The sequence below is a fragment of the Felis catus genome, chromosome D2 (genome assembly GCF_018350175.1).
Source record: "Felis catus isolate Fca126 chromosome D2, F.catus_Fca126_mat1.0, whole genome shotgun sequence".
In the NCBI taxonomy this organism is placed as follows: domain Eukaryota; kingdom Metazoa; phylum Chordata; class Mammalia; order Carnivora; family Felidae; genus Felis; species Felis catus.
The window spans coordinates 81,888,335-81,910,929 of record NC_058378.1 but is presented as its reverse complement, the minus strand read 5'-3'; the positions used below and the strand labels follow the sequence as shown (position 1 = coordinate 81,910,929).

Genomic DNA, 22,595 nt, shown 5'->3' with positions numbered 1-22,595 from the left:
AGGAGCCCCTAGCAGGGATTACAGCGTTCGTACCTCATGTGGGCTTGAGTCGGTGCGCACTGGAGGTTCGAGGGCAGGTATGCCGCCCACGGGGGTTTGTATGGCTCATGGTGGTCCAGGCCCTGCCCCCCTAACACGGAGGTTCTGAGGAAAATGAAAAAAAAATACACACACACACACATATAAAATTATATATATATATATGGAGAGAGAGAGAGAATCTGAAGCCCTGCTGCTGTGGGTTTCAATTGTAAATATTTTTCTCCCCGTTTCCTTTACATCCACGGATTTCGAACAATACGACTAGATGTGTAAAGGTCTGAGCACAGCTTCACGTTGCGCAATCTGGCTGCAGGAATCTATGAGGAACGTCTGAGAGGTTTGGAGATCTGTTTGAAAGCTTCCTGGGTCCGACGTGAAAATACGCAGCTCTTCGTGGGAGCGTGACCTCAGGTGCCGCGAGCAAGCCACCTGGGCACCCGTTCCTGGGCGAGGTGGGGGGGGGGCGGTGGTGAGTCCACAGAGACTCCCCACGGCCAACAGCCCCGTGCAGAACCTACCAGGTGTCGAGAGGCAGCACCGTGTTCCCACCGTGTGTGTGGCAGGTGGACGGGAGCTCGCTGAGAGGCTCCAGCTTCTCCAGGAATGCCCCCGATTCTGTCAGTTTGCTGGGGGAGGAGGGAAGCCGAGTGAGAACATGACGGGAACAAACAGACCTGGAATTCATTCTAGGGGTTTCGATCTTTCTCAGTAGGAAAGTGAAGGTTGTAGGGATCCTGTGGGATTATCATGTTTTCTTCCCTCGGGGGCGAATGAGGGGCCCGGGAAAGCCATCTCTGTAGACGTCATAAAAGGGCTGCCTATGTCTCCTGGGTCCTGGTTTATGACACCGGTGACAGACACACCCATGAAAGGAGGCACCGTATCCCAAACACGGCAGCGGCCTCTGTTGGGGAGGACGCCTTCCGGCCAGACCCAGACGACTGGGAGAATCGGAGAGGAACATGCCTCGTGACAACTGTAAGGGCGGGCACCGTGGAGAATGGCAACTGTGACACCAAAGAAAAGGAAATGACAGGGAAACTCTCCAGCGACAAGACCAGAGAAGCGCTGAAGAGAGGCCTGCGCTGGAAACGCAGGTGATCAGGTACCACACAGAAGTGGATTTTGCACAAGCAGGTAGACCTGGGAGCCCCATGGGGGCAGGAGGGCTGGTGGGACAGGACTTGCACCCTGGAGGTACGATGCACAGGTCTTCCCCAGGGAAGCGGATCTCGTGGGCGCGAGAAGGAAACCCCTCGGCAGGAGGGGGCACCGTGGCTCGTAGCTCTACGCGAGGGTGTGAGGAGGGAGAAAGAGCAGAGGCTGCCCGCTCACAGAGAATCGTTGCGTTTCTCCCTCCCTCGTCTTTTTTCTTTTTAAAACATGTTTTATTTTCCGTTTTGAGAGAGAGAGTGTGAGCGGGGGAGGGGCAGAGAGAGACGGGGACAGAGCGTCTAAAGCCAGCTCTGCGCTGACCGACTGTCAGCGCAGGGCCCGACGCGGGGCTGGAACTCACGGACCACGAGATCATGATCTGAGCCGAAGTTGGGCGCTCAACCGACTGACCCCCCCCCCCCCCGCCCCCAGGTGCTCCTTCCTCCCTCTTCTTTAGATGCAGAACCACCCTTGGGGGTTCTGGTCTAATCTGGTCCCAGCTCTTCTGGGGATCCCGGCCTCTCAGGAGAGGTCCCACGTGGACACACTGATTGGGGCCCGCCCCCGGAGAAACCGGTGCTTGCGATGGGGCCCAGGTGAGCAAACTTTTCATTCGCTCTCACACGGTGACAGGTTGACTCTGCTGAAGTCAGAGTCGCTCTCAGGTGCTCCGATGCCCGAGCTCATTTCTCGTGGCTTTGTCTCCCCAGGAGCCAGATCGGGCTCTTGCCCCTGGGAAGCCCGTCCATCCGGGCCAGCAACCGCTGACCGCTACCAGAGCAGCTGGTTTGTTTTTCTGGGGGCAGAAGCTTCCAGAGGGAAATAGTTTGAGCTGGGCCTTACATGATAAGACAGATTTGCCCTGAGTTGAAAGGGACTTACTCCAGAATCACACTGTTGGGTTCTGGGTTTATATGAATGGGGTTTAGCAATACAGTGGCAAGCGTTTCCTTCCTTCCTTCCTTCGTTCCTTCCTTCCTTCTTCCTTCCTTCCATCTTCCATCCTTCCCTTTCCTTTCCTTTCCTTTCCTTTCCTTTCCTTTCCTTTCCTTTCCTTCCTTCCTTCCTTCCTTCCTTCCTTCCTTCCTTCCTTCCTTCCTTCCTTCCCTCCTTTCCTCCCTCCCTTTCTTTCTTTCTTCCTCCCTTCCCTTCCCTTCCCTTCCCTTCCCTTCCCTTCCCTTCCCTCCCCTCCCTTTCCCTTCCCTCCCCTCCCCTTCCCTCCCCTACCCTCCCCTCCCCTCCCCTTTTCCCTTCCCTTCCCTTTCCCCTTCCCCCCTTCCCTTCTTCCCCTCCCTTCCCTTCCCTTCCTTTCCCTTCTTCCCTTCTCTTCCCTCCCCTTTTCCCTTCCCTTCCCTTCCCCTCCCTTCCCTTCTCTTCCCTTCTTCCCTTCCCCTCCCTTCCCTTCCCCTCCCTTCCCTTCCCTTCCCTTCCCTTTCTTTCTCTTTTCCCTTCCCTCCCCTTCCCTTCTTCCCTCCCCTTCCCTTCTTCCTTCCCTTCCCTTTTTCCCTTCTCTCCCCTTCCCTTATTCCCTTCCCTCCCCTTCCCTCCCCTTCCCTCCCCTTCCCTTCCCTTCCCTTCCCTTCCCTTCCCTTCCCTTCTTCCCTCCCATCCCCTTCCCTTCCCTTTCCTTCTCTTCTTCCCTTCTCTCCCCTTCCCTTCTTCCCTTCCCTTCCCTTCCCTTCCCTTCCCTTCCCTTCCCCTCTTCCCTTCTCTTCCCCTCCCTTCCCTTTCTCTTCCCTTTCTCTTCCCTTTCCCTTTCCCTTCCCTTCCCTTTCCCTTCCCTGGCCCTTCCCTTTCCTTTCCCCTTCCCTCCCCCTTCCCCTTCCCTCCCCCTCCCCCTCCCCCTCCCCCTTCGCCTTCCCCTTCCCCTTCCCCTTCCCCTTCCTTTCCAGAATCCTTGCTTTGTGCTCACTCTGTATATGAGTCCTGACTCCACTTATTGGGGACTGACCCAGGGTGACCCAGCTTGGATGGAACCCAGTAAAGGCTCCAGCCTCAGGATCTGAGAGTTCCTGGGGCCAAGGCAAGTGCTGATAAATGGGACAAAGATGTAGCCGTGATGCCAGCCCCTGGGAGGGGGGCCTCGGAGCCCAGCTCTGTGACTTCTTGGAAGGGAACATCTGCAGTCACTAGCAGCACCTGCTCCCCCAGTGGTGACAACCGGAAATGTCTCCAGATAGTGCCAAATATTCCTCAGGAGGCAATTAGCCCAGCTGAGAACCACTGGTCTATGTTTAGGAGGGACACTGATTTGTAGTTTTCGTACCTCCTCTCTGTTTTGTAACGTCTTTATCAGATATTACTGTTAGTCTGTGGTAGGTTGTGCTGACCGTCTCTAATTTCCCAAGAGTCTTGTAGTATTGGCCTTATCTTTCTTCTTGAAGTTCATCTTTGCGATATATGCCTACAGGCTGCCTGAGCTAAGATTTGATTTTCTGCTGTCTCATCCTGTTCATTGTTTCCAGTGAAGCCATCAGTGCCTGGAGTTTTCTTTATAAAAAGGTGTTTTTAATAATGCCTGAATTCCTATAAGAGCTATAGGACTCCTTAGATTTTCTGTTTTATCTTGCGTCAATTTTGGTAAAGTCGTATTTTTTAAAAGCAATTTGTGCATCTTTTCTGTGTTGAATTTATTCCCATAAAACATGTTCATTATCCTTTTTCACGCCTGTCGTCTTAACACCTCTTCCATTCCTGGAAGTGGCTATTTGTATGTGTTTTTCATGGCTTTCTTCATTGGTTTTGTTGGTTTTTCTTTCCCTCAAAAACCCCAGTTTTGGTTTTGCTAATTTTTCTTTCATTTTTTTTCCTGTGCTTTCATTCATTTCTTCTCTTATTTTCATTTGCTTTTTGTCATCCATGTTAATGTGTGCAGCTGTCGTTTATTTATATTCACTGCTGGGTTGTTGACTCTCACTATTTATAAGTTCTCCTATCAGAGTACATTGTGGTTGTTTTCAAGATTTTGTCATTAAGAGCAATGGTGCTGTGGACAGTCTTGGAAATTCTGGTGTCAACGAGCAGGTTTCTTAGACATACACACCATATGTCATTTATTCTAAGACACATAATTTCTTCTATCTTAATGTGTCTGAAATCGGAATGTGTCTTAAAATTCCTGGCGTCTCAGAGCATAATTGGAAGCTTTTTCTTTCGTGGTGATGCATAAGAGAATGGTACATCTTATCCTCAACGAAGTGCTGAATTTTGATGAAATACTGTAAATCAGAACGAGCTCATCTTCACCTTCCCTAGGTCACGGTCACAGCGGTTGTGTCAGCGGATGCTTACCTGCCAAATATGGGAGTCGCTGTTGCCCTGTGTCTTTACCAATATTTAGCATTGTTATTTTTTACCAGTTGGGTAGATATGAACCAGTCTCTTATTATGATTTTATTTCCATTTCTCTATTTACTGATGAGGTTATTCAACGAACAGAGATAGGTATCCATACCTATCTATTCAGTTCAGTTGTTCAGGGAACATTCCTCTTCTGAGAAATGTATGTTCTGTCTTTGCCTATTTTTTCCATTGGGTTGCCAGTCTTTCTCAAATTAATTTATGGAAGTTTTTTTCTTATTGTTATACTAACTCTCTGGGGGGTTGCAAATACCTTATTCTAATTTATAGCTTCCTCTTTTTATCACATCTATCAGTGGTCAGAAGTTCTTAAAAATACTTGAATTCATCAAGCTTTTATTTGGTAATGTTTGCTTTGGGGACATTTTAAAGGTATCATGTCTTTCCCAAGGTCATGACTGTTTTATCTCTTAACAGTTTCAAAGCCTTACTTTTCCAATTTAAGTTTTTAGATTATCTGGAGTTGATTTGTGGGCATGGGAGGGTGTAAGGAATGGATTTTGGTTTTTAAACTAATGACAACTAATTGTTCCAGCATCGTTTATTATGGTTTGTTTTTATCCGTGCCACCTCATTATTTTTCACATTTCATATATGGGAGTGTCTCTTTCTGGGTTCCTTATTCTTTTCCACTAGTCATTTTTTTGTTTATTCCTATAGCGATGCACTGACGTTTTCTCTACATTTTAAAATTTTGATATCTGATAGGGAAAATTCCTCTGCCCTGACTATTTGTGTGTCTGTCTGTCTTCCAAAGGCAGCCTATCGATAGCCCTGTCCTCTTAGGTTTGACGTCTCCCCTCACACACACAAAGAGGTTGGGGTCATCTGGGCATCTTAGAGAGTCCCACAGGAAGCTGGGCATCGACAACTAGGCGCTTTAGAAGCCTCCCATCCCAGATGGTGGGAATATTCTCCTAGAAGGACTTGAGAGTCTAACCTGATGGATGAGGTTGGGATTGATGAGCCCATTTTTCAGATGAGGAAGTTAAGAAAAGGCAAATGACTTTTTCGGTTCACATGGCTAGTCCATGGTGAATCTGGCCTTCAGTGCAGGTCAGTTTCATGGGTTTCCACTGCCCTCTGCACAAAGCAGGGTTTCCTGTGATCATGCAGCCCCAACTTAGTCGGGTAAGGTGTGCATCTCATGCCCAGACGAGCTCCTCAGTGTTACCCTTCATTCGGTCTCAGGTCCAGCCCCACCCGGCCCCACCTGACCTGTTTTTCAAGAAGCTGGAGCTGCTCTGCTTTTGCTCTTTCTGCCCAACTACCCTTCTCAGTTACGTCTCTAGCCTATTTAGAAAAAATATCTGCTCTTACGCTTCTAAAATTCCCTTAGATTGGTGTGTTCTCCCTCTCTTTGCTCAGACACCTAAAAGTGCTAAATCTTGGTGTTTGCTCCTTTTTTTTCACCTTCCTAAGAGCCGGTGGACCCACGGCCGGGTGCCTCCTTAGGCACCGCTCCTTTGTGTCTCTGTGCAAGTAGAGAGAAAGGAAAGGCTATTCTGGGGAGCCGGCAGGAGAGCGGTAATTACTGAAGCTAATGCTTCAGCTCTCTCTAAAGTTCAAGTTCATTAGTGAAACTTTATCTTGTCATTCTAGTTTCTGGTTTCTGATGAGCTGGTACTTATTTTGCAATCAAGAGTAAAAATGTTGAATTATAATAATAACCGGAATCATTAACTTTTGCTAAAATGTTAAGCTGCATATAAACTCCACACAGGCAGAGATGTTCTGTCTTTTTGCTCATTTCTGTGACTTCAGGGTCTACACTAGTGCCTGGCACAGGGTTGGTGATACATAAATATTCCCTGGAGAAATAAATGAATTTTATCGAGTGCTTTCTATATAGCAAGCCACGTCCTAATACCCAGTGAAACAGATACCATCATCCCTGTTTTGCAGATGGGGAAACTGAGGCACAGAGAGTTCAGGAACTTGCCCAAGTCACAAACTTTTTTGTTATTTATTTTTTATTGAAGTATAATTAATATACAGGGTAATGTTAGTTTCAGGTGATTCAACAATTCTATACATTACTCAGTGCTCTTCACGCTAAGTGAGGTCTTAATCCCCTTTGTCTATTTCACCTACCCCCTACCCCCCCACCCCCTCTCTGCCAACCACTCGTTTTATGTATTTAAGAGTCTGGGTTTTTGTTTTTGTTTTTGTTTTTAATTTTTTTTAACATTTATTTATTTTTGAAAGACAGAGACAGAGCGTGAGCAGGGGAGGGGCAGAGAGAGGGAGACACAGAATCCGAAGCAGGCTCCAGGCCCTGAGCTGTCAGCACAGAGCCCGACGCGGGGCTCGAATTCACAAACCGCGAGATCATGACCTGAGCCGAAGTCAGACGCTTCACCGACTGAGCCACCCAGGCGCCCCATGTTTTTGTTTTTCTCTCGAAGTTACACATTTTAAGTGGTCAAACTAAACTCAAGTTCTTATTTATGGAATGCCAAAGGACCTTCTCTTAGCTTCCATGAAATAATGTCTCTCTCACTGAAGGTCCATTAATGTGAAACCCTGTCTATGGGAGTCTGAGAATCACTGTTGTTCAGTTCACACATTTAGGGGAGTGGGGGAAAGGGAGGCATCATTACACATCTTTTTCTTACAGTTGCTATAAATAGACAAGTAACCCAATTTAAGAATGAGCAAAGGGTCTGAATAGACGTTTCTTCAGAGACGTACACCGACAGCCAACAATCACATAAAAGAGTAGACAATGTTTTAGCCATTAAGAGAATGCAAATCGAAACCACAATGAGATGGCACTACCCACCCTATAGTCAAAAAGATGGACAGCAATGGGGCACCCGGGTGGCTCAATTGGTTGGGTGTCCGACCTTGGCTCAGGTCATGATCTCCGGCCCCGCATCGAGCTCTGTGCTGATAGCTCAGAACGTGGATCCTGCTTTGGATTCTGTGTGTGTGTCTCTCTCTCTCTGTCTCTGCCCCTCCCTGCTCGTGAGCTCTCTCTCTCTCTCTCAAAAATAAATAAATGTTAAAAAAATTAAAAATAAAGTAGAAAATATCAGCTGCAGAGAGGGGAGTCTAGCTGGGAGGGGTGAGTTAGAAGACAAGGAGAGCTGGAGAGCAGGCCTCTCTCCCAGGAGCCCGACTGACTCTGCCGCTCCCCAGCTGGAGCTGCTCTGGCAAGCCCTGCCCCTCTCAGAGCCTCCGTGTCCTTTCCTTGCAAAGCGGCCGGTGTGGACGAGCTGACATTTGCGGCAGCCTTTCTCCTTATGTGCCTCCACGTTGAAGGGGGTGGGTTTCCTGGGTCTCGTATAGGGTCTGTTTGAGCAGGAGGGACTGGCAGGGAACATGGGGCTCTGGATCTTTGCCCCATTAAACAGGAGCATCAGTGGTAACAAAAATGGGAAAACCACAGCATTCAAAACCAACAGTGCCCAGCGAGCACAGCAACCTTGTCTATCTGGCCCGCACAGCTGCTAAGCTTTCAGGGAGATGTGTAGACGAGGGGCCACTCGGCTTCCTGCACAGACACCCGGGAGCAGGGCCGAGTGTGTGTGAGCATCCCCGAGCCTGGGCTCTCGGACCTGGGTCAGGGCCGGCAGCTCTCTCCCCCGACAGGGCCCCGACATACAGTGTGTGCACAATGGCTCCTACACGCCATTTACCTAAATGAGAGATCGACGACCGGGTGCCCTTGGGTGCCGCGCCACCCTCGTCTGTCCAGCTCACGGGGGAGCCTGTTTCCCTCTCCACGGGCTCCTGCCAGGTCAGGCGGACGCAAGGCGAGAAACGAGAAGCCGCACAGACCCACAGACTGGAGTCAGGTTGCTCCTCGGGAAGGAGAGGAAATCCACGCTGACGTCTCATGAAAATATTCCTGCGGCTTGTTTGCGTAACGCGCCCTGAGCCGACAGGTTGTCTTAGTCTCGTGGAGCGTGTGGCTCTACAGCTGGGTGGGACGTCACTCCAGGTTCTTTTGCAGGAGGTTTCGAAGACCACCTGGTTTTCTGCCCTGCGTGGCGCTTGCCCTCCAGGCCTGAACTAAAAGCAAACAAACAACTCCCCCTTGCTGATCCTGCAGGACGCTGCCTTGGCTGCAAGTCAGCTGAGTGCGTTCCGTTGTAGCCTGGGGCACATGGGGTGTGGGGGACGCCCACGTAGGGGTCTCTTTCTGCTCACTGGTGTCCAGAGTAGGGTCCCAGGTTGCTGGCACCACCTGTGAAGGCAGAAATCGCCCCTCTGAAATCAAACCACCCTGTGACTCTCAACACAAGATAATAACGGCTCGTTTGGTGACCTTGACGTTCCTTGGTGACCTTGACATCCCCTTGATGTCTCGGGGCAGGGCCGCATCGCAGACCTAATGGTGTCCCTGAGGCCACGCAGGCCCCTGCACAGTCCACGCGTCACAGATGGGGAAGCTGAGCCGGAAAGAGGGGCTGACTGGCTCAAGGTCACAGCTGAGTGGCCAGGTGGGATCTGGACCCAACGTCCTTGCTGCCCATCTGGGCTTTGCAGGCCACATCATGCTGTGTCCCTTATATTTATTTATTTATTTATTTATTTAGTTAGTTAGTTAGTTTTCTTTATTTTTGAGAGGCAGAGAGAGACAGAACGTGAGCGGGGAGGGGGCAGAGAGAGACAGAGACACAGAATCCGAAGCAGGCTCCAGGCTCTGAGCTGTCAGCACAGAGCCCGATGCGGGGCTCGAACTCAAGGACTGTGAGATCATGATCTGAGCCGAAGTCGGATGCTCAACCGAGGTAGCCACCCAGGTGCCCCATGCTGTGTCCCTTTTGAAGCCAAAAGAAAGGAGGAAACAGCGCCCTCTTTCAACCTCTTCTACTCCTCCTCCCTGCAGCCTGAGACCCAGGCCCCCTGCTTAGGGGAGGCTGCACATTCCTTGGGAACCTAGCAGAACCCCTGCCCCCCAGCCCCAGGCCCCGGATTTCCACTGACCTGGGCTGCCCTCCAGCTCACAAGATTCTCTTTTGAGAGGGGAGGTGCGTTCTCTCCCTTTCACACTGGAGCCCCCGTTGAAGGGGTTTGGATTACACGACAGAGGCCACTTCTGCTTACTTGCTTACCTCTGTCATGGACCTAAAATGAGGGACTTAAAATGACCCCCCTCCCTCTCCCCTCTCCCCGTACATGGGGGAACAAAAGGTGGAGGGAACGATTACTTTTCAGAGATGCTTTTAAGAGGGCTACTAAAATGATCTATCCACGTGTCTCTTTGCCCTATCTACTCCTCAAAAAAGAACTCAAGCGTTTGCTAAGAAAATATTAGCTAATAAGACCAACAGGAGTTCAGAACAAAAGGCACAAGATAACCTGCAGAAAGAACTGAAAGCAGGAACTCGAAGGAGTATTTGTACGGCTGGGTTCACGGCAGCATTATTCACGATAGCTAAGGGTACAAGCGACCCAAACATCCACCAACAGGTGAATGGATACACAAAATGTGGTCTATACACACAGCGGAATATTACTCAGCTTTAAAGAGGAAGGACGGGATGTCTTGATGGCTCAGTCGTTAATTGTCCAACTTCAGCTCAGGTCCTGATCTCACGGCTCATGGGTTCGAGCCCCGCATTGGGCTCTGTGCTGACAGCTCTGGAGCCTGGAGCCTGCTTCGGATTCTCTGTCTCCCTCCCTCTCTGCCCCTCCCCCACTCACACTATGTCACTCTCTCTCAAAACTAAATAAACGTTAAAAAAAATTAAAAAAAAAAAAAGAAATAGGGTTTTAAAAAAACAAAGAGGAAGGAAATGCCGATACCGGCTATGGCACACGTGACTTTTGAGGACGCGTTCGGTGAAACAAGGCAGTCACGAAATGACAAACGCTGTGTGAGTCCGCTTATGTTAGCTCTCTGGAGCAGTCACATTTAGGGAGGCAGAGAGTCGAATAGTGTCGCCCAGAGCCCGGGGGTGTGGAATGGGGGAGTTAGCTTTCGTGGGCACAGCTTCAGGTGTACAAGCTAAAGGGTTCTGGAGAGGGGTGGTGCTGTCCTGACGGTTTCACAAAGGGGAACATACTGAATGCCACAGAACTGGACACTGAAAAATGACGACGATCGTACCTCGATGTGTGTTTTACCGCAATTGAGGGGGTCAAAAGAAGACAGCCCATGAGGACAAATGATCAAATCCACACTGCATTCAAAGAGGCCTTGTTTTGTACCTCAACCCCCCCTGTCAGGCTACCATCTTTTCAAAGGCAGGGACTCCTATGCCCTATTCATCTTCGTTACCCTGTCACCTAACTCGGGTCCTCAAAATGTTAGGTCCTCATTAAACGTTTGTTGCACTGAGGTCGCGGTGTGATTACTGAATACCGTGTGCTCGAGTGGGCATCGTGGCTTACGGAACTCTGGTGTGTGCACCCGATCACACCTGGTCGCCCAGCCCTTGTGCTCTCCCCCAGGGGAGCCAGCCCAGACACCGAGGGCCAGAGACACGGCGCGTCAGATTCCAGGCCTGTCGGAAATCAGCTGTGAAATGGCTGGAAGCTCCACGGATAGGCTTTCAAAACATCTCTACGGCCTTGATTTTCTGAGATGAAAGTTAGACGTAAAACTGGGGCTGATAACACGGTCCATTTTCTCGAGGGCCCGTTGTGTCCCAGACGCTGTGCCGAGCCCACAAAAACCTTCCTTCGGCTCATTTCGTACGTCCCGGCCCGACAATGCCTGTGTCAGTATGCCTCTCTGACCGAGGAGCAGACACGGGCTTGGAGGTTGTGTGGCTCGTCCAAGGTTCTAGCATTAGAACACGGTAGCTCCGGGGTGTCACCCGGGGCCCTGCCACCAAAGCCCAGGCGCTTTCTGATGCTTCAGAGATGTTACCAGGTCTACAGATCCTGTCCCATTTCTACCATTAATTATTGCAAAGTCTTAGCTTGAGGTTTACTGGTTGGGTGACCCTGGCGGGTTTCTTCAATGAGGCTCAGCTTCCTCACCTGCAAAACTGGGGTAATAACCGTGCCCTCCTCGTAAGGCCATTTTGAGCATTAAAGGAGGTAACACTGTGACCGGCATGGGTTGTCTGGTAAAGAGGGGAAAATAAATTTTGGGCGTGAAGATGTACCAGTGACATTGACCAGACTCCACGCCCCTTGGGATCAGCCAGTGAAATCTACATTGGTTTGGTGTTTGTGAAAAGGCTTACCAAGGTGCTGTCCATTTACATAGAGACCCATGCTGTCAATGCCTTGTCCCCAGGGATGAAACCACTTTCCTTACGAAACGGTGTATTTCATTTGAAAAGTAAGGAGTTCTGCAGTTGGTGGATCGTGTCCCCCCGTGGACCTGGCTGTTGCACACTCGCCCTTAGGTTGCGATTCATCTGCACGAGCGTCACCTTCAGTCCAGGCGATATGGTTCAGCGATTTCTCCAGGTCCCCACTTGCTTCGTTTATCACAGTTCTCCCTTTCTGGAGTTTAACTACTTTGAGAGAGCAAAAGAGAGAGTGGGGTAGGAGCAGAGAGAGGTGGGGGAGGGAGAATCTCAAGTGGGCTCTGCACCGTCGTTGCACGCAGAGCCCCACGTGGGGCTCGATCCCACGAACCGTGAGATCCCGGCCTGAGCTGAAATCAAGAGTCAGATGCCTTAACCGACTGAGCCATCCTGGTGCCCCTGCATGTTCTATCTTTTGGCAAAAATCCTTGTTGCTAATTATAAGCTACCTCAGATGTGGTTGGGCATAAATGATAAACCAACGTTCATTATAATTTAGTGTCGAAGGTGTTTTATTAAATTGTATGAAAACCGATTGTTCTTATAATAGCTTGCATGGTAAACCGACTGTTACCTTGCCCAATATTTTAGATACACTGGCTTGCAGAATTTGGTTACGTATTAAAAGCGGGTTATTCACATGAACATTGTGATGTTTTCTGAATGCACGTTCCTAGTCAGGGCGCTTTTAAACGGTAAAAATGGTGCTTGGCGAGAGGACCAGCATCGTCAAAAACAGGCGAAAAATAAAGTACTGAGAAGCTGGGGAGGAGGTGGAGAAGTGGGTATCTGACCGTCGGCGGTAGATGAAACAGCTCCTTGTCTCACACCTCACAGTGCTCCTTGGAAAACTTCTACATAGTGGTCGTGAGAACTTTCCTTACTTGTTGAAGCCAAGGTGGAATCCCTGCCCCGCCCCTGGTTGCCGTGTACACATTCCAGTGACTCCATCACAAGTACAACCTTTAGAGGTTCTTCAGCCTAAGGCGGAAGGCGGGAACCTGCCTCATTCCAAGAGTAGTTCCCGATGGAAACTGTGCTGGGTTTTTCTTTCTTTCTTTTCTTTTTTCTTAGCCAAACACCTCCTTGTCATTAACAGACCTTTGAAACGGAGTAAAATGTCTTTGAAACGCCAGTGGAATATACGATAAAAGGGCCTGAGGAAGGTACGTTGTGATTTTTTTTGCCCCACAGGTGTAACTCTTGTCCAAATATAAAATAATTTGTTCATTCAGCCACCATGCAGTGGGTGTCCCCAGCTGGCCAGGTGCTGGACGAGGCACAGGAGGAGGGAGATGAATAGGAGAATGTCTTCTGAAGACCTCAGTCCGCTTGGGGAGGCAGACGCGTGAGCAGATCATTACAGAAGAGTGTAGTGAGGACAGAAGGTAGTGACAGCCTGTCAGGGGCATAGATGCGGGCTGAATTGTGTTCCTCAAAAACATTCGTTGGAGTCCTAACCCCCAATACCTGCGAATGTGACCGTATTTGGAAATAGAGTCCTTGCAGATACAGTCGAGATGAGGTCAGACTGGACTGGAGGGGGGGGGTGCTTAAAGCCAGTGGCTGGTGCCCTTGTAAAGAGAGGGATTTGCAGACACAGAGACAGAGGAAGGATGGCCATGTGACGATGGACACAGACATGAGCGTCACACTGCTACATGCTAAGGAACATGAGGCCGGCCGGCAACCACGAGCACTCAGCAAGTGGCGAGGGAGGATGCTCCCCTGGGTCCTTCAGTCACGGCATGGCCGGCCAGCACCTTGATTTCAGATTGCTGGCCTCCAGAATAAATTCCTGTCGCCACCTCATTTGTGATAACTTGTCACGGCAGCCCCAGGAAATGTACGTGGGTGCCACGCTGGATCGGGGGGCGTGCAGGGTAGGGTCAGCCACGGAGCCCTCCCCAGAGGAGACAGTCGTGAGCTGTTTCAGAGCACGAGGAGGTAGCCGCACGGGAAGATCGGAAAGGTGGCACCCGGGATCGTAGAGACGCGGGAGCTGCCACCTCGGGGAAGTAGCAGCAGGCTTCTTTTAAGGGCATTTAGCCTAGTCTCCTAGAGCCCCAGGGCCCCAACACAGGAGCTCAGGTTTTTATGTGTATGTTTCTCACGCCCTGTTCGAGGAGGGGAGGGCAGATTGGGGATCCTTTCGTTAGATTTTTCAGGGGAGCCACAAGGTCACAAACTGGTGATGTCAAGGAGATTGGGGGCGGGGAGCCAGACAGGAGACAAGGCTGGTGTGGGGTCGCCGGCTTGACTGTGACCTCGCCAGGAGCAGGCAGTACTGGTAGGATTAACCAGATGGGACGGAACAGAGCCTATCTCGTAAGGGAAAACAGGCCTTGGCTTTCCACTGGACATTGGAGGGGAAGAGGGGGGTAGGAAGGGACGCCTCAGTTTCTATTGTGGGCGACAGGTGGATGGTGGCCACTTGCCCAAATAATGGGTATGGTTTGGCAGGAGAAGGAGGAGAGGAGCAGGAGGAGGAGGAGGAGGAGGAGGAGGAGAGGAGGAGGAGGAAGAGAGGAGGAAGAGGAGGGAGAAGAGGAGGAGGGAGAGGAGGAGGAAGAGAGGAGGAAGAGGAGGGAGAGGAGGAGGAGGGAGAGGAGGAGGAGGAAGAGAGGAGGAAGAGGAGGGAGAAGAGGAGGAGGGAGAGGAGGAGGAGGGAGAGGAGGAGGAGGAAGAGAGGAGGAAGAGGAGGGAGAAGAGGAGGAGGGAGAGGAGGAGGAGGAAGAGAGGAGGAAGAGGAGGGAGAAGAGGAGGAGGGAGAGGAGGAGGAGGAAGAGAGGAGGAAGAGGAGGGAGAAGAGGAGGAGGAAGAGAGGAGGAAGAGGAGGGAGAAGAGGAGGAGGGAGAGGAGGAGGAAGAGAGGAGGAAGAGGAGGGAGAAGAGGAGGAGGAAGAGGAGGGAGAAGAGGAGGAGGGAGAGGAGGAGGAGGAAGAGAGCAGGAAGAGGAGGGAGAAGAGGAGGAGGGAGAGGAGGAGGAGGAAGAGAGCAGGAAGAGGAGGGAGAAGAGGAGGAGGGAGAGAGGAGGCAGCTTGGGGAGAGTTGGTTGGTTCCCTTTCATACTAGGTGATTTGGAGGCTAGGTGGTTCTAGAGGTTGGTGCTCGCAGAGGAGATCTGGGTCTTTCCTTGGCATTGGTTTATAAAGTGAGCAGAGGCCACGGTGTGTCTGAGATTCGGCACGAGGGCCCAGAGGGAGAACAGGATGGTCAAAGAGAGAACCCACAAAGGAAAGTAAGACACAGTGGCCGGAAGGGAGGAAGACAGAAGACCCGTTGTTCCAGAAGTCAAAGATGGAAAGATCTCCCAGAGACACTGGGTAGCTAACAGGGTCAGACCCCACAGAGATGATTAGTTTAACTTAAATTGGAGAAGTGGTTCTGAGCAACATCCATTTTGAAATGCTTTCGTAAGGTGTGGTTCAACGTGGCAGAAGCTCCTGTTAAGGCTGTAGGTGAGGAGAGGCGTTTATGGACCCAGACGTGGGAATCTGGATGCGCCTTCTTGTCCCTGATGTGGATGATGGAGGAATGCAAACACGCGTGCTCGCCAAACTAACTGAAGGCTGGGCACATCATTTCCACATGACTTTGCTGGAGTGATTCATCAGGCGGTGCTCGTCCGCTGTTTTTGTAGCGACGCCTCGAGCATTGTTGGGTGCTGTATGGGAATCGTGGGTGATTCCTTGCTCCTGCCCTGTGCTTCACCCATTGTGCTTACCTGCCGGTCTCCAAATATGCTGGATTTTTCTGCTTTTTCTACTCTAAGCCATTTCCACCTTCTCTTACACCTCTGTTCGGGCTGTGCCACCTTCTGTCCGCCCCACTTCTATATTTGTCTAAACTCACCCATCCTATAGGGCCGTTTCATCCCAAACCCTGCCGGGGTCCCTTTGGCTGGCCGGGCTCTGTCCGTGGCTCGCGGAGGCCGGGATAGCAGAGCCATGGGCGGGAGAGCTTCCCATTGTCTTTGCCTCAGTCCAGGGCCCCCAACACCCCGAGTGCTACATAACTTCCTGCTCTGGACTCCATGCCTGAAGCACGCCTTCCTCCGGAGAGGAAATCTAAATTCCAGAAGCGTCTGGCTCAGGGTCTCTTGATGTGTTCACTTAATGTCACTCATGATGCTTGTGGGCTCTGGAAAGGGGCTCAAAGTTGAGGGTGAATGGCCTTGGATGAGTGGCTAAGGCTGATGGAGACAGAAGCATATACAGACCTGTCAACCATCTCGGGAGAGGAAAGTTCTTCAGACAGGCCAGTGCGTTGACACCCTCCCTGGGGCCCAGAGGACCAGAGCGTGGGGCACCACACAACTGATCTGTAAACCCACAATGGATTGTTGGCTAAAATCAGGCTGATTTTTTAAATAATTTTTTTAATGTTTATTTATTTAATTTTGAGAGAGAGGGAGGGAGGGAGAGAGAGAATGGAGGAGGGGCAGAGACACAGGGAGACACAGAATCCGAAGCAGACTCCAGGCTCTAGGCTGTCAGCACAGAGCCCGACTCGGGGCTTGAACCCATGAACTGTGAGATCATGACCTGAGCCGAAGTGGGACACTCAACTGACTGAGCCACTCAGGCACCCCCTAATCAGGCTGATTTTTAAATTAATATCAAAATAAAAGTCAGGATTCTGGTGGTGTTGATGGCTTCATTTTAGTGGAAGTAAGTGGTTAAGGGTCCCATTTAGATCCCCCTAGATACGGTTTTCCAAAAGCCATCGTGTGGTTTTGCGATCAAAAGCATGTGGTTTCCTCCCAGGGCCCTAAACTTACCATTTGTAGAAGAGCTTGTTGGCTTAAGACCGGCAGTGTTCCTGGAGCCGAGCTGCATTGAATGTTTTGGAGGGCTTGCTAAAATGTCTCGGCTAAGTCCCACCCAACTCTCTGATTTAGTAGATCTGCGGGTGGGCGGGTGGGACACAAGAATGGGCACTTCCAGCAAGTTCGCCCATGACGCGGAAGGTTGTGGTCCGGGAGCGCCACTCTGAAAGCTCTCAGTCTTAAATAGCCCTGTGCGGTAGGACCCCATTGGGTTTCCAAGAAGCAGAGCCTGAGGTAGGGATTGGGAGACATGTGGGCGAGGGTGTGCCCCAGGAAAGGACTGTGAGAGAGTTAGGGAGGCCTGACGGGGTACAGTCTGGCCCTTGGCTTACCCTCTGGAGCAGGCACGATAGACCTTTCCTGGCTTTTGTACCTCTTTTGTGTCCCACCCCTGGCTGTGGGCCAACATACAGAAAGGTGCAGCATCCAGAGGACTGTTGTCAGAGAAGAGTGAAGCTGTGAGTCCCTGACAGCTACCCTCCCGACAGCCGGGGGATGGGACGGCTCCCCACAGCAGGGCGCGAACAGAGACAGCTCCGGGTCTAATGTCACAGGGGGGAATCCGGAGTCAGGGAGGTCACGTACACTACCCAAAGCGGCACAGCCGGAATTTGGCTCCGGGCTGCAAGATTTCTGGGATGGCACCTGGGCTGGTGTATATGCCCCGCAGGTGCACACGGCCTGCCTGCCGTCTGCCAGTTTCCTCTTAACCAGGATGATATCTTGATGCGGAGTGGACTCAACCGGCCCCTGGGGGAGGTCTGGGCCAGGCCAGCTCCCACTGTGGAGAGGAGCAGACTGGCCTGGCCCCTTCCTGTCCTCGCACCAGGAGCAAGACCAAGGCCACGTGCAATCTGGTCTGGTTAATGCGTCTTCTGTGTGGGAGACGTGAACCCCTTTCCCGTGAAACTCATGGATGCCAGCTACTGGAAAAGCCAAAACTCCTATTTACCGTAGTTCTTGCTAACCTGCCCCACGTGTCCCCCAGCTTTGTCTTTCTTGGAGATGCCAGCGCGGGGTCACCCGATGGCGGGGGCCTCCATCCGTGGTCAAGCGGGAAGGCACAGGGGATGTGTCCTCACTGCACGCCAGGCACTCTGCTAACAGCCTTGCTATTCATCGTCCCATTATTTCTTACAGGGTCTCGTTTCCTCTGACACTTGGGAAAACAAGACTGACAATTTAACCAACTTACCCCCAAATTACTTCAATTGACCAAGTGGTGAGTGGCAGACACGGATTTGATTCAGGGTCTTTCTTTCCCAAATTCTATGCTTTTAACCACTCTCGTAACTCACCTCCTGGTGTCCTTTGAGGTCATCGTATCAGACATCCTCTTTTGTGGCTTTAGTCTTACCTCATTTTCACTCCAGAATAGGCTCGTGGCTGTAAGTTCCAACTTTACCAGTTTTATGAACTCTCGTACGTATGTCTTCACGTTTGATCGTCGTGTGGTTCGTGAGTTTTTGAGCCCTTTCGATAAACAGTGCATTGTGAATACTTACCCATGTTGCTACATAGACCTTATATTTGTTGTTTTAAAGGCCCTACATTTCATCCAATGCATCTACCTCGGTCTCCCCAACTAGGATGTCTGCATCCTAGTCCCCAGAATTGGTGGACATCCTACCTTTCATGGCAAAAGGGACTTTGCAGATGTGGTTAAGAACCTTGAGACGGGACCATGATCCTGGATTATCTGTGGGTCCAATCTAAGCACAAGGGTCCCCATAAGAGGGAGGCGGGAGGGTCAGAGAGAGAAGTGATGATGGACACAGAGCTTGAGTGACGTGCGGCCACACGCCAAGGAAAGCCGGCAGCATCTAGAAGCTGGAAAAGGCAAGGAACCACATTCTCCCTGGAGCCTCCCAAAGGAGTGCGGCCAGCCAGTCCCTTGTCTGTAGCTCCGTGAGATTTTCACTGGACGTCCGACCTCCAGAGCTGGAAGATAACACATCTGTGCTGTTTGAGCCCCGAAGTTGGTGGGCAATATTGCAGCAGCCGCGGAGTGCTGAGACTCAGCCCCTGCTTGTCTGGGCCCAGTTCTGGCCCTCCTCCCTGCTGGGGGTGATGCCCCTCCCCGGTAGCTCATGTTTATCGCATGTCATTATGTTCTGGGCATTGTGCTGAGGGCAGGTCAGGTAGGCCACTCAATCTCTTTCGGGACCTCTCTAAAGTAGGCTCCATTATTATGTCCCTTTTCACAACAAGGAGCCAAGGGATGCGGAGTTTCTTTCCCAAAGCCACGCATGTAGCTAGAGACCCTGGGACCTTGTGGTCTGACTCTAGCGACCATCTAGGCTGGGATGGGAGGTGGCGCTGTCTTGGTCAGACTCATTAAGAGTCATAACCAGTGCGGGTTATCAGACATCAACCCCAGATCCCATCCCGGCCCAAGTCCTTTACATACACTGCCCTCAGGGCCTTGATGGCAAGGCTGGGCGAGAGATGTTCGTCTCTGCATTTTATGGCTGGAGAAACTCAGAGAGGCCAAGTAACTCACCTGCTGCAGGTGAGCTGGGGGCTGAGCTGGGCTGCAGCTCTGGGTCTAGCTGGCCCCAAAGCCTGTGCTGACTTCAGACTTCTTAACACGAGGCCACATGAGTAGAACCAGGAGATTTCCTTCTTCATCAGCTTTATTGTCAGCTCATCATGATGCATCGACCCTGCAGAGAAATCCGTGAGATCTTTCAGGTCTCACATTTGTGCCTCATGGAAAGTGGTCTGTGCACGTCACCTTGGATGACTGTCTGTGTCCCTCAGTAACAGAAGGAGATGGAGGTGTAGCCACGCATCTGCGTTGGAGCTGATGGGGGCTCCGTCGTCACTCAAGGATGAGAGGGGACGCGAGCAGGCTTTGGATGGGTCAGTGGTGGCCCTTGAAATTCCCATGATCCCCTTGCAAACCTGCCAAGATTCAAAGTGCTATAGTGTACCATTTTCTCCGTAAAATGCTTGAAATTCTGCGAGTTATTTCAATTACATTGTAAATTTTTAATAAGCCCTTCTCGTGACTTGACGAAGACAGCCGCTTCTCCCTCTTCTCTAACTTAGAGAACCTCGTCACCAGCACTAGCCGTTGGGGAACCGTTCTTTGTAGGCTTTGGAAAAAATCACTCTCCCCAGAGTATCTGTATTGTGAGGGTGACGTTGTTCCCTGGGCTGCAGAGACTGGACCACGCAAGCTCTTCTTCTCTTCACCCTCCTTCCTGTGTTTGGTATACATTCCTGACTTAGCAACAGGCACCCAGGCGGGCATCATAATGCTGCTGGGTTGTGGATCCTGTTCGGTGCTGGGTTGTGATCCTGTTCGGTGCTGGGTTGTGGATCCTGTTCGGTGCTGGGTTGTGATCCTGTTCGGTGCTGGGTTGTGGATCCTGTTCGGTGCTGGGTTGTGATCCTGTTCGGTGCTGGGTTGTGGATCCTGTTCGGTGCTGCAGAGGAGTGCAGGGCGGCTTTGGTGGACAGGAAAATCCCACAGAGCGGTTCCACAGACTTGTCCACAGCTACCAAACTCGTTGCTGGTGGGGCAGCTGGAACCCAGGTTCACGATTCTTGGCCCCCTGCCGTGTGCCCTTGGCTCTGATGATAGGCTCTGCTCTCAGTGTGGCAGGTGTCTCTGTGGAGGGCTATCCACAGTGTCTTACTTATCCCCATAGTGGTATCACAGGTATTATCCTCAGCCAGTCCGAAGCAGTTTCACTGTCAGCGTCTGGGCCACTCAGAGCTCCTTCGAGCACTGTGGTGTTAAGAGATTGGATAAAAGTTCGTCTTACAGTTTCAGCTTTTTCTTAACTCTGGTGGTGCTGGGAACCCCTTACGTGTGTTTTTCTCTCCTGCTGGGTGTAAACTCAGGATGAGGGAGAATGTGAGCGGTCCGAACTTGTTCAATTATTACTGAATCTAGGACTCTAAACAACAGCATGGAAGAAGGAATCTTGCAGCCTAATTATAAACTAAATTATAATAAAGCCAGAGAGCCTAAGTGGGGGGGATGGAATAAAAGAAGGAAATGTACAAGGTTTTATCACGAGTCAGAATATACTGGATACACCCTTGGCTAGTATAATAATACCTGACAGGGTGCCATGAAACCATAGAGTTCTAGATTCCATCATATCCTTTCATTTACTAAAAAGTAGCCGTATTATCTCCTTTTGCCTAGGATTACGGGACAGCCAGTACAGTTCAAATGATCAAATTGCCCTTAAAAATCTTCAGTCTGATGTTATAGAGAAGAAATCTGACTTCACCGAGGTAACATGTTTCTAACTTCTAGACCAGCCAGTAAAATGCAGCCAACTATAAAACGTGATCATGGGCCTACTTATGATGTGTTTGCATTTTATTTAGTTTAGTCAAAACTGAATTAAGGCAGGGGCACCTGGGTGGCTCCGTCGGTTAAGCGTCCGACTTAGGCTCGGGTCATGATCTCACGGTTCGTGAGTTCGAGCCCCGTGTCGGGCTCTGTGCTGCCAGCTCGGAGCCTGGAGCCTGCTTTGGATTCCGTCTCTCTCTCTCTCTCTCTCTCTCTCTCTCTCTCTGCTCCCCCCCCCCACTCGCACTCTGTCTCTCTCAAAAATAAATAAATAAAAACATTAAAAAATTTTAAAGTATGCCGTGTCTATTTAATCAGTCTTTTATAATCTTCACCAACAATTGGTAAATTTGCAGTATCATAGGAGAGTACGGTGATTGAATCTCAATTTTAAACCAAAATTTATCTGCTGGAGAGAGAGAGAGTGAGAGAGAGAGAATAATGTCGTGCAGCATTTTGAAGGTGGAGAAGAGATAATTGGAAATCTAACAAGCTCTAGTACACATCATTATAACTGCAAAAAGCGTCAGGAATCTGAAATAGGGAGAAAACCAGAGGTCATGTTTATAAAATGGTATGTTTCTGATTCTAGAGAACAAAGCACTCTGTGCACAAGGGTTAATGTGACCAATGTATCACAGACCAGGTTCTGGCTAATTGATGGACTCATTCCATCCTTCCCATAATCCTGGGAGGGAGGTATTACTATTATACCCATTTTGCAGATGAGGAAACTAAAGTTCTATAGCTCCAGTAGTTGACTTGCCCTGAATCTCCTAGCTCATATGCTGTCTGGCTCCAGGCTTCTGTTCTTCCCTTGCTCCAAAGGGCTGGCCATAAAGGAAGACTCGTTCGAGTTAACACTTTTTTTTAATGTTTGTTTATTTTTGAGAGCTAGAGAGAGACAGAAATCGAGCAGGGGAAGGGCAGAGAGAGAGAGAGACACAGAATTGAAGCAGGCTCCAGGTTCCGAGATGTCAGCACAGAGCCCGACGCGGGGCTCCAACTCACGGACCACGAGATCATGACCGAGCCGAAGTCGGACGCTCAACTGACTGAGCCACCCAGGCGCCCCTCCAATTAACACATCTTAGAATATGGACTTTCCTGCCTGAAAGAATCGTCATCCAAAGCGTTAGTTTATAAGGCATCTGTTCTCTTTCATGAGTGGATATTCTGCCATGAGCTTTTGTAATTCTAAGAGGTTGTGGAATTATAAGAATCGACGTCTCATGACACATTAAAGTAACAAGGGTATCTGTGAAAAGTATCTTTCCCCCGAAAATGCTTGTCTTTGGTATTATCCTTTGATTTAATTCTGCCTGTAACGAAACTTGACATTTCCTTCAGAGACCCCAAGCCTGAACTCCCACACAATGGAGAAAGGATGCTATTCTGGCTGCTGAGATCTAGTCATCAATATTGAAAGCCCTTTCTCTGTGGGAGCGCCGAGCTCGCTGTCTGAGGATGTAAAGATGCCTGGCTATAATTAATTTGTTCCCAGAAAGCAAGAGCAGGAACCTCAGGTTGCAGGGAGGGAAATGAGTAGGAGGAGCAGTGGATCATTGAGAACCATCCCTGAAAGGAGGTACCCAGTTAAGAAGGGCAAGATAATGATCAAGTCTATCGCTACTCTTTTGAAGCAAGATACCAGCTGAAGATCTTTCCCA

General features: G+C 50.4%; 1 protein-coding gene across 20 annotated transcripts in view; it reads left to right on the top strand.

Annotated features, from left to right (window-relative positions):
- Positions 1-22,595, top strand: part of CD2H10orf90 (chromosome D2 C10orf90 homolog) — a 266,252-nt gene that overhangs the window by 170,208 nt on the left and 73,449 nt on the right. The window contains exons 1-4 of one of the 20 annotated variants that reach the window (XM_045040820.1): positions 893-1,147; positions 12,877-12,943; positions 17,748-17,829; positions 20,773-20,864. The exons of 9 other annotated variants lie outside the window; for them this stretch is intronic. The gene's annotated coding sequence lies outside the window, so the exon portion shown is untranslated. Of the gene's footprint in view, positions 1-891; positions 1,180-12,693; positions 12,944-17,747; positions 17,830-20,772; positions 20,865-22,595 lie in introns of those variants that run through there. 10 more of the 20 variants (XM_045040818.1, XM_045040822.1, XM_045040817.1 and 7 more) reach the window with 10 other exon arrangements.